We start from the raw sequence: 12,724 nt of genomic DNA on the forward strand, positions 1-12,724 counted from the left end.
TCCAAGGTCCTGAGGATCTGTTGCTGGTTCATCTGCCATCTGCCAGTCCTGCTGCCCTCGACTCTCACAGATGTGGATCCCAAGGACACTCCCCAATAAACTATCTACATGCAAGAATCTACTTCAAAATCCCCTTTGTAATTAACCTGATGGAAGGCTGGTATTACCATCTATTTTCTTATAATAAAAACATGAAATCTCAAATGTTAGAAATGCAAATGGAGATATGATAATAAACCAGAGTGAGGTTTTTGTTTTTGTTTCTTGAGACAGAGATTTGCTCTTCACCCAGGCTAGAGTACAGTAGCGTGATCTCAGCTCCCTGCAACCTCTGCCTGCCAGGCTCAAGCGATTCTCCTGCCTCAGCCTCCTGAGTAGCTGGGACTACAGACACGTGCCACCATGCCCGGCTAACTTTTTGTATTCTCAGTAGAGACGGAGTTTCGCCATGTTAGCCAGGATGGTCTCAATCTCCTGATCTCATAGAGTGAATTTTATAAAAGTCCATGCCATATTGATTCTCTTAATATGGATTTCCATATTAATAACTAGATGTAGCCAATTTGTCTTTTTATGTACAGATGATTGACACAAAATTATCTGTGTTAAAAGTACAGTATTCTTGTGGTTTTGGAAAGTAACATGATTTTAAGGATGATTAAGCGGAATGACCTTTTGAGAAATATGTCCCATGAAGATGTATCTATCACAGGAGGCTGTTAAAAGGGACAGACAAAGGTTGTGGTATGATGTACATTTCCCTAGGATATTCATAAATTTAGCTACTGTTTACTCAGCCCTTGCTATATGACAGATCATGTGGTAAATGCCGGTCTACATTTAATCTCTCATGTAATCTACAAAATAATCCTTTGAGGGAGGTAATTTTATTATTTCCACAAGATAAGAGCATCCTGCCAAAAGTAGGACAATGTGGGTTGAAGTCACTGAATCTTCATGGGCATTAATTCCTCAGCTGACATGGGCAGTAGAGCCAACCTACAGATGTGTGGCGAGGACAAATGAGATGCAAGAGGATTGTGGAAGTGCTTTTCAAGCTAAGTTGTTTTGCAATGTAGGAATGATAACCAATGTAGTTCATGTGTGTGTGAGTGAGCAAGTGATCAGATGCTTATATGTTTGAGAGAATGGGTCCTCAACAGACTAGCAAATCGGCACCTTCATTTCTTTATTGTACCCATCAATAATCACAATATGTGAACTAGGTTTTCTATTTCAGATGATTGATTGCCACAAACAAAAGGATCATACGCCATTAGGAAGAAAAAAGTGAGATAATGGAATCAGAAAAATTCTGAAATTAGCTGGGCGAGGTGGCATGGGCCTCTAGTCTCAGCTACTTGGGAGGCTGAAGTGGAAGGATTCCTTGAGCCCAGGAAATCTAGACTTCAGTGAGCTGAGATTGTGCCACTGCACTCCAGCTTGGGCAACAGAGTGAGACTCTGTCTCAAAGAAAGAAAGAAAGAGAAGAAAAGTGATAAAGTGGAAAGGCATTTTATAATACAAAACATGATTTTTACTGCCCTCTTCCTTTTTCAAACAGTATTGGTAATTATTATTGTAATTATTCAAGGTAGAGAGTGATCATTTCTGCATTATATGGAGTAAACTGGTTCTTCTGCTCCTTGACAGTCAAAAATATGTTTGCTCAACAGTACTCCACTCATCCTCCTAAAAAAGTTATCTGATCAGAAGTCTTTCAAGTCTCACCAGTTCACTTTAAAATGACAAAACACCAGTCACGAAGTCAAATGGAATTTCTCAGCCTCATGTCATCGTTATTGGTGGGATTCACGTCAGAGTTTTCTAAGAACTACAATAAGTTTCACTTCTATCATTTGGAGTGCCGGTTCACTGGGAAACATTTGTAACTAATGATGTTGTTCATATACAGGATATGGAAGAAGAATGCAGCTCCAAATGGGAAATATGCTGAAAGCCTACCTGCATAAATTTGACTTAATATTATTAACTTGGGTGGATAGATCATTGTTCACAGGCTTGGGTAAGTAAAACCAGCGTCTTGGAGCTTGAATTATAGGGAGAGAAACATTGGTTTACTAAAGAAGCTTCAAATGCAAATACGACACAAAAATTTCCATAGGCTCTGTTCTGATATTTTTTAAAAAGATATTTTTGAGAACCCTGGAGAAGCTATTGCATGGAGTAGTAACCTGATTATAAAGTTTGCACTTCATTTAATAGCAAGGATAATAACATCTCAAGAACAATCTTTCAGGAACTTTGGGGAGTGTTGAAAAGATTTGGCATAATTATCACCAGAGTTTTGTCTTTAGACATAGAAACAAAAAAAAAAGGAAAGAATCTTCTAGTGATCTTGGAATGGCCTAAACATTTTTCATTCATTTATTTATTCAAAATACTGTTTTAGAGCAATCACTGTATTCCAGATTCTGTGCAAAGACTGAATATAAACAAAACATAATTCTCTTTTTTTTTTTTCTCAAAGTTCTCACAGACCTACAAATCATTATATTAAGAGAAATGGGCTCTTTCTCTTTTTTGGACAAAAGATAATTCTTCACTCTTGACTGTATGTTGCCTATGACAAGTACAATTGGAGAATGGAAGGAAATGAGGAATGATGAGTGTAAGGGGAGAAAAAGAGAGAAGAAAATAGTAAAACAAGAAGGAAATCAAAGGCAATGTTATAGCTGCTTCAGGGAAACTGCACCTTGATCCAGAATTGAGGTACAGCCGCCCTAGACGTGATCAGCTCAGTAACTCTTGAATCTTTGTTTCATCACCCCAGCCTCTAATTCTATCTCTTTAGAAGATAACTTCTAAAAGTGAATGACTGCCTGCAAACTCTTATCAAACACAGTTTGTTGAGGAATTCTAGCTTAAGACAAGTGCTATTCAGACAAAGTTTAGCTAAGGCTGGGTTCTGATCCACTTGCCCTTTGCTAATTTAAACATACAGGTATCTAGCTGGTACTATGGTCCATGTAGCTATATCTACTTGGTGAGGTCTGGCCTTCTCTGAAAATAGTTATACTTTGATTTTATCATATTTTATTTTATTTTACCTATTCAATATGGTTCAGTAGACCAAGTACTGAGCTGATAATAAATGTTGAATATCATTACTCATTAGGGAAATTCAAATTAAAACCCCAATAGCATACCACTACACAATCATTAAAATGAATACAATAAAATTTAAAATTCTGACAGAACCAGGTGCTTCTGAGAATGCAGAGCAGCTGCAACTCTTATATGTTGCTGATGGAAATACAAAATGGCATGGCTACTCTGGAAAGCAGTCTGGTAATTTCTTGTAAAGCTTAACAAACACCACATCACTCAATAATCCACTCAATCCAAATATTCTTCAGTTAATAAGTAGATTTAAAAAATGGTGGTACATCCATGCAATGAAGTACCATCCACCAATGAAAAGGAATGCATTATTGACACATGCAACAACATGGATGACTTTCAAATGAATTATCCTAAGTAAAAGAAGTCAGGCTCAAAGGGCTATGCACTATATGATTCCATTTACATGATATTATCACAAAAGGTGAACAATAGAGACAGAAAAGAGATCAATAGTTTTCTATGGCTGGAGGTGAGGAGAATGGTTGGTTACAAAAGGGTATGGGGAACCTTTTTAGGTGCTATGGCTATTCTATGTCTTGATTATAGTGTTCGACATAGCACTATATTTGTTAAAATCACATTGAAATTTACATTAAATTTGAATAAAATTGAACGAAACATTGTAAAAATTTACATTTTACATTTAAAATTATTTAATCTTATTCTATGGAAATTATACTTCTGTAAACCGGACTAGAATATAAAGATTATGTGTCACCCACCAAACACATTTCTCAGAGTTGTATGTATTTTTAATCTTATCTGGGTGCCAAGAATACAGTTTATTTTTTAAATATATTTTTAATTAAAAAATAAAAATTGTATATATTGATCATGTTCAACATGTTTTGAAACATGTATACACTGTGAAATGGCTAAATTGAGCTAATTTATATGCATAATATCTCACATACTTACTTTTAACTGAGTTGATTTTTTTAGACAAATACAGAATGCAAGTCTAATTTCTTCTAGAATTACTAATATAGATTTCACTATTAATTATAGTCAAAAAGTACACTCTGTAAGAGAGCAACAAATATCATTCTCACTGAATGGAAAGAAAGAAAGAAGTGAGTATGTGGATACATTTTACAAAGACATAAAGTTGAAAGACCAAATAAGTAATTGCTTTGATTTGCTTACTGAAGAGGTACTATTATAAAGAAGTAACAAATTTCAAGACAGAAAAAAATATTCAGAACAACTGATAAAGAAAGGGTGAAATGGTGGTAATTAGCAATGAGCAAAGGTCTAAGAATGAGAAGTCAATTTGCTTTATAGAGACAGCAGTGCTAATGTGCTCTCTATACACTAGAAAAGGCAAGTTCTGAAAAGCAGACATCTTACTACTACAGAGAGCAGAATAAATGTAGTTGACATAACAATCCTCAAAATAACATTCAGAAATATTTTGCAGGACTCAATACATAAATTGAAAGAAGCAGTAAATCATATAGTCACACTCAGTCCAATTACAATGAACAAATTTCCTAAATTAGCTGAATAGAAAATTTAACTATATTACAAATCAATGGAAAATGAAACTCACATTTCAGTTTAATTTATACATTTCGGGTATATAGATTACCTCATATAGGTATAGGAATAATTACTCAACATATGAAGAATGATTTAAAATAGCATTCCTAGAAGGAAAAGTGAGTCTTTATAGTTGTAGAGAATGAAAAGTATAAAGTGGGATATAACGTCTTATAATCTATTGATACTCATATGCAGATTTTAAACTCATTTTAAAAACAAAGTGCTGCTTTAAGAAAATACCTACCTTTGCTCTTTCAGTACCATAAAAGCTGTAATTTTATTTTCAATTCCAAAACAAAAAAATATTTCAACAGCTTAAATTTATAGTTAAAAATCTTCTCACACTGGACATTTGAATTTGTGGCACTTAGAGTTCACAGGTTGTCAAATGGACCTGAGTGCCCTGCTGGAGTCATCAGTCTCAAGGTGAAGACTCTGAAGCTGTGGGCTATGGAAGAAGTTAAGCCCTTGAACTACACATGGAAATCTGCCCACTGAATATTGGACTGCCACATGGCTGACTACGGACATTGTATGCCAGTTCTTGGAAGATCAAAGTTACTGGTGCATAATCAAGTTTTGAGCGGAAAATGGAGGGAGGATAGCCAGAACCTCTTGGAGTGCCCACATGAAGAAGTGGGGAGCACAGAAAAAAAAGCATCGAAAGTCTGGCTAAGATTTACCCCTCAGCCAGAACCCTGCAGAAAGGATAGGTAGGAGTGCTTCTCTGTTCCCTTTAACCGCCTGACAGTCTGCTGACTGCTAAACTAATGGGGAGTACCTCTGCCCCTACGACCAACAACAACACTATCCATGTCAGTGTCAGTTAAAGATCTTCCCTCGAACAGAGAACTGGGTGGCCAGATTACACAGCCATGCAACACCCTCTCACATCCCGGTTGAGAGAGTGGACCCATAATAGTTGTGCATCTGTGGCACCACTCTCTTAACTGGAGCTCTACTCTTGAACTATAGTACCACCAGACCTCCCACAGACAATTCCCATATCCCACTTTGACCTTGGCAAGCACAGGGAACTGGTGGATCTCCAATAAGTTGTGTGTTTCCAGGAGAACTAACCCTCAGTACACACCACCCCAAGGAAGTGGAGAAGACAGCCTGTCAAAGCCTCCCCTGAGAAAAAGGAATCACGGGTGCAATGCCAACCCCTGAAGGGGGCATCAGTAAAGGCTGGGAACAGACATGAAGAGGGGGTTATCGTTCACCACTGTCCCCTCCCCTCTGCACTGTTACAGACATGATTCTGGTTATTTCCAATAACCAGGATCATGATGAGTGCACACCGGGCAAGGTTGCTTTCCCCACTTCTCCAATGAGTCTACCCATGCTGAAGTTAAGCACATACTCTGGAGACTGCTTTCTGCACTTCAGTAGCTCCTCCCCAGATGGGGACAAATACGCACTGACAGCCTACAGCCTACCTACTTGTTCCTACATTACCATCTACTGGACTATAGCCTGAATTACACCATCAAACAAAATACATTGCTATGACATACAGCATCTGAAAAAGCAACTGCATGAGCCTATCTGCAACCAAGGAACACATACAGAACCTTAGCCCTCTGAGAGTATCCAGAAATAACACCAATCAAACACAACATACACTATAATCATACCCTCAATGGAAAAATGAATTAAAAATTTTAAAGCCCTATCCAAACAATAGCATATTCAAGAAAAGAAGCATTCCTTTCCTCAGATGAGGATTCAGCATTAGAGCTCTGGCAATACAAAAAGCCATAGTGTTTTGGCTCCCTCACAATGGATCCTAGTCACAATAAAATATCTAAAGTGACACACATAGAATTCAGAATATGAAAGAAAGAAAAGCTCAATGAGAAAGAAAGCAAGAAAGCTCAATGAGATCCAAGAGAAAATCGAAATCCGATATAAAGAAGCCAGAAAAACAATCTAAGATTTGAAAGACAACATAATTATATTAAGAAAAAAACCCCAGAAATTCTGGAGTTCAAAAATTTCCTACAAGAATTTCAAAGTGTAGTTGGAAGTCTTAACAACAGATCCAACTAAGCAGAAGAAATAATTTCAGAGCTTGAAGACTGGTCTTTTAAATTAACCCTGTCAGAAAAAAATAAAAAGAATTAAAATAATAACCAACAGTTTGGGGAAATATGAGACTCTATAAAACGACCAAACCTGTGACTTATTGGCATTCCTGAGAGAGAAGAAGATAAAGTAAGTAACTTGGAAAACAAATTGAGGGTATAATTCAAGAAAATTTCCCCAGTATTGCAAGACACATTGGCATACAGATAACAAAAAAATTCATAAACTCCTGTGAGATACTACATAAGATAACCATCCTCAAGGCATATAGTCATCAAACAATCCAAGGTAAACATGAAAGAATATCTTGACAGTAACTAGAGGAAAGAGTTCAACTATCTACAAAAGGAATTCCATCAAACTAACAGCAGACTTCTCGGCAGAAATCTTACAAGCCAGAAGGGATTGGGGGCCTAGTTTTAGCCTTCTTAAAGAAAAGAAATGCCAGCCAAGAAGTTCATATCCTACTAAACTAAATTTTATAAACAAAGGAGAAGTAAAGTCCTTCCTAGAGAAGCAAACACTGAAGGAATTCATCACCACCAGGCTGATGTAAGAAGAAATGCATCAGGAAGTTCTAAAAATGGAAACAAAGGAACAATACTTGCCACCACAAAAGCATATGTAAATACAAAGCCCACAGACCCTATAAAGCAACTATGTAATCAAAATTGCAAAGCAACTAGCTAACACTATGACAGGGATGAAACCTCATATATCAATATTAACTTTGAATGTTACCCAGGCTAGCACTGCCATAGAGAACCCCCACCCAGGCAGCACTGAAGGAATTACAAAGCAGACACCCAGATAGAAGAACAAAGTGGGACTATCTGAGGGGCCAGCAGCCTTCCAAGCTGAGAGCCTCAGGAGGCTGACAACATTCCAGCATTCCAGGCTGAAGGCCTCAAGCAGACTCTAAACCATGCATTTATTCTCTCTGAATAGGTGATTGTTATTAACAAACAGATTTTCGCTATTTTCTTATAACACAAAATATGCCAAGTAAGCAGCTGGTGCCTGCTTACCATTGATCACAAACTAAAAAGTATTCCCCATGAGGGAGCTATGGGGGCAGTGTCAGATGTCCCACGCTTAAAGAATTGTATGTCCTGCCACTTAAGAATGCCCCAAGTAGTTTTCCACTTGGTTGGGAGGGGGGGGGTGGCTAGGTTTTCCTTGCCATCATTCTTCCTAGCAAACAAAATATTTTATCATACACTCAACATTTCTCAGCAATCATGTACTCAGCATCTCTCAACAGAATGTAGACAGCCTAAATGCTCCACTTAAAAGACAAAGTGGAAATTGAATTAAAAAAACAAGATCCATTCATCTCCTGTCTTCAAGAGACCCATCTCACACGTAAATAACAGCCATAGGCTCAAAGTAAAGGGATGAAGAAAGATCTATGCATGCAACAATAAAAAACAAAAAAGAGCAGGGGTCATTACTCTTATATCAGATAAAACAGACTTTAAACCAAAAACAGTAAGAAAAGACAAAGAAGATTATTACATAATGATAAGGGTTCAGTTCAACAAGAATATTTAACTATCCTAAATATATACACAATTAACATTAGAACACTAGGATTTATAAAAACAATCACTACTATATCTAGTGTAGTAGTGTCTATCTAAGAAAAGAGATAGATGGCCACATAATAATAGTGGGGGTCTGCAACATCCCATTGACAGCATTAGATAATTGAGGCAGAAAACTAACAAAGAAATTCTGCACTTACATTGGACACTTAGTCAATTTGACCTCATAGACATCTACAGAATACTCTACTCAACAACCATAGAATATACATTCTTTCCATCTGCACATGGAACAGACTCTAAGATTGACCATGTGCTCTGTCATAAAACAAGTATTCTTAAATACAAAAAAACTGAAATTATACCAAGCATTTTCTCAGACCACAGTGGCACAAAAATATAAATGATTTTGAATAGGAACTCTTAAAACCATACAAACATATGGAAACTAAACAACTTGCTCCTGAATGACTTTAGGTAAACAATGAAATTAAGATAGAAATCAAAAAAAATTTTGAAACAAATGAAAACAGAGAGAAAACTCACCAAAACCTCAGAGATGTGACAAAGGCAGCATTAAAAGGAAAGTTTATAGCACTAAACACATACATCAAAAAGAGAGTAAACTCCAAAATCAACAACCTAATGTCACACCTAAAAGAACTAGAAAATCAAGAACAAACTAGACCCAAAACTAGTAGAAGAAAAGAAATAACTAAAATTGAGGACAACTAAATGAAATGGAGACAAAATAGACTACTAAGGATCATTAAAACAAAAAATTGTTTTTGAAAGGATAAACAAGATTGATAGACCAATAGCCCAATTAACAAAGAAAGGAGGGAGAAAAGATCCAAATAAGCATAATCAGAAATGACGAAGGTGAATTACAACTGATTCCACTGAAATACAAAAGATCCTCAGAGACTACTATGAACATCTCTATGCACACAAACTAGAAAACCTAAAGAAAATGGATACATTTCTGGAAACATACAACTTCCCAAGACTGAAACAAGAAGAAACACATATACCAAACAGACAAATAATGAGTTATGAAATTGAATTTGTAATTTAAAAAATCTATCAAGCAAAAAGAAAACCCTGAAACAGATGGATTCAAAGCCAAATTCTACCACACATACAAAGAAGAGCTGGCATCAATCCTACTGAAACTGTCCCCAAAAAATCAGGAAGGAAGGATTCCTCTCTAACCCATTAAACAAAACTAGTATCATCCTAAAACCAAAATCTGACAGGGACACATAAAAAAGAAAACTGCAGGCCAATATTTCTGATAAACATAGACACAAAAATACTCAACAAAATAGTAGTAAACTGAATCCAGCAGCACATCACAAAAGTAATTCACCATAATTAAGTGAGCTTTATTCCTGGGACAAAAGGATAGTTCAACATATGCATATTAATAAATGTGATTCATCACATCAATAATTTAAAAAACATATATGATCATCTCAATTGAAGCAGAAAAAGCATTTGATAAAATCCAACATCCCTTCATGATAAAACCACCCAATAAACTAGGCATCAAAGGAATATACCTCAAAATAACAAGAGCATCTTTGATAAACCATGGCCAACATCATACTGAATAGGCAAAAGTTGGAAGCATTCCCCCTAAGAACTGGAAGAACACAGGGATGCCAGCTTTCATCACCCCTTTTCCATATTTTACTTGAAGAGTAAAAGTGATCAGGCAAGAGAAAAAAATTAAAGGTATCCAAAGAGGAAAAAAAAAAAAGTCAAATTATCTTTCTTCACTGCTGAGATCATTCTATTCCTAGAAAACCCTAAAAAAAAAACCTCTGCCAAAATGCTCTTAAAACTGATAAATAACCTCAGTAACATTTCATGATACAAAATAAATGTACAAAAATCAGTAGGATTTATATTCACCAATAGCATTCAAGCTGAGAGTCAAATCAAGAAGACAATCTCATTTACAATAGCCAAAATAAGAAATAAAATACCTCAGGACATATTTAGCCAAAGAAATGAAAGATCTCTACAAGGAGAACTACAAATGCTGCTGAAATAAATCAAAGATGATGCCAAAAATTTAAAAAAAATATTATGCTCATGGGTCAGAAGAATCTATATCATTAAAGGGGCAGATTCAACACTATTCCTATCAAAGTACCAATGTCATTTTTTTTCACAGAAATAGAAATAAAATATTCTAAAATCCTTATGGAACCAAAAAAGAGCCTGAATAGACAAAGCAATCCTAAGCAAAAAGAACAAAGTTGGAGGCATCATATTACCTGTCTCCAAACTATACCACATGGCTGCAATGTCCAAAACAGCATGGTACTGGTACAAAAACAGATACATAGACCAATGGAAGAGAATAGAGAACCCAGAAATAAAGCCACACACCTACAACAAACTGATCTCTAACAAATCCAACAAAAATAAGCAATAGGGAAAAGACTCCCTATTCAATAAATGATGTTGGGACAACTGGTTGGACATTTGCAGGAGAATGAAACTGGAGCCCTATCTATTGCCGCATACAAAAATTAACTAAAGATGCATTAGAGACTTAAATGTAGAACCTCAAACTGTAAAAATCCTAGAAGAAAACCTAGGAAATACCCTTCTCTGTATCTGCCTTCACAAATAATTTATGGCTAATTCCTCAAAAGCAACTGCAACACAAATTTACTAAGAGGGACCTAGTTAAACTAAAGAGCTTCTGCACAGGAAGAAAAACTATCAAGGGATTAAACAGACAACCTATAGAACGAGAGATAATATTCAAAAACTATGCATCTGACAAAGGTCTAATATCCATAATCTATAAGGAATTTAAACAAACCAATAAGCAAAAAAACAAATAAACCCATTAAAAAGTGGGCAAAGGACCTGAACAAATATTTTCTCAAAAAAATACATATACGTGGCCAAAAAAAAAACATATAAAAAAGTGCTCATCATCACTAATTATCAGAGAAATACAAATTAAAACCACAATGAGATACTATCTCCAAGCAGTAAGAGTGGGCTGTGTTAAAAAGCAAGCAAGCAAACAAACAAACAGACAATAACAACAGCAAAAAACAGATATTGGCAAGGCTGCAGAGAAAACAGACACATACATGGCTGGTGGGAAGGCAAGTTAGTCTAGCCATTGTGGTGAACAGTTTAGAGATTCCTCAAAGAACTAAGAGTTGAACTACCATTACTGGGTATATACTCCCAAAAAAAGAAATTATTTTCTACCAAAAAGATACATGTACTCATGTGTTCACTGCAGCAGTATTCACAATAGCAAAAACATAGAGTCAACCCAGGTGCCTATCATTGGTGGATTGGATAAAGAAAATGTGGTGCATATACACTATGAAACACTATGCAGCTATACAAAAGAACAAGATCAAGTTCTTTGCCGCAACATGGATGCAGGTAGGGGCTGTTTTCCTAAGCAAATTAACACAGGAACAGAAAACCAAATACCACATATTCTTACTTATAAGTTGGAGCTAAACATGGGGTACACATAGACAAAAAGATGGGAACAATAGACACTGGGGACTACTAGGTTGGGGAGAGAAGTGGAGATGATTACTGAACAACCACCTGTTGGTTACTATGCTCACTATCTGGGTGATAGGTTTGATCATACTCCAAATCTCAGCATCATGCAATACCTTGGTAACAAACCTGCACATGTACTCCCTGATTCTAAGATCAAACTTAAAAAAAATACATTTCTAAGATGTGTGCATAGCCTTCCTTAGATTTTAAGGTATTATGAATCAAGAAAAGTTAAGAACCATTATTCTAAAATAAATACAAGTACATACTTTTAACTTGGTGAATGCTAAATGCTGTCACCTCAGTGGAGATAACTTTTAGCTGATTAACTGGTTTTAACTTTTTAAATTTTTTTTTAAATAAAAATTATGAGTATAAGACAAATACTTATTACCATGCATTTGAACACTGAAAAATACAGTGTGTTTCTGTCATACAGCCTTCCTTCCCAGACCTTAATCAGGCATTATTGTTAAACATAAAGCAAAAACACACTACACAAAAATCAAGAACATCCACATTGGGATATATATTTTCCAGGTAATGAAAAATACATATCTGTATTTCAAACTTTTCATTTTGAAATAATTATAGATTCACAAGCGGTGCCAAAAAAAAAAGGATAGGTAGATCTCACGTATTCTTCACCCAGCTTCTTGCTTAAATATAGTACAATATCTAAACCAGAAAATTGACATTGGTACAGTCCACAGAGCTTACTTAAATTTCATCATTTTGCATATATATTTATATGTGTGTAATTTCTATGCAATTTTATCATGTGTTTAGATTTGTATAACTACTACCATACACAGAAGTGTTCCATCACC

General features: G+C 35.8%; 1 long non-coding RNA gene across 1 annotated transcript; it reads left to right on the forward strand.

Moving 5' to 3' along the window:
* Nucleotides 1–7,923: 7,923 nt before the first annotated feature.
* On the forward strand, nt 7,924–11,321 carry LOC116559493. Its single transcript, XR_004272479.1, has 3 exons — nt 7,924–8,050; nt 10,265–10,270; nt 11,310–11,321. It is a non-coding gene; the product is annotated as an uncharacterized LOC116559493 (long non-coding RNA).
* The last annotated feature ends 1,403 nt before the right edge of the window (nt 11,322–12,724 follow it).

The sequence above is a fragment of the Sapajus apella genome, unplaced genomic scaffold (assembly GCF_009761245.1).
Source record: "Sapajus apella isolate SASKATOON/1434 unplaced genomic scaffold, GSC_monkey_1.0 scaffold23, whole genome shotgun sequence".
Taxonomy (NCBI): domain Eukaryota; kingdom Metazoa; phylum Chordata; class Mammalia; order Primates; family Cebidae; genus Sapajus; species Sapajus apella.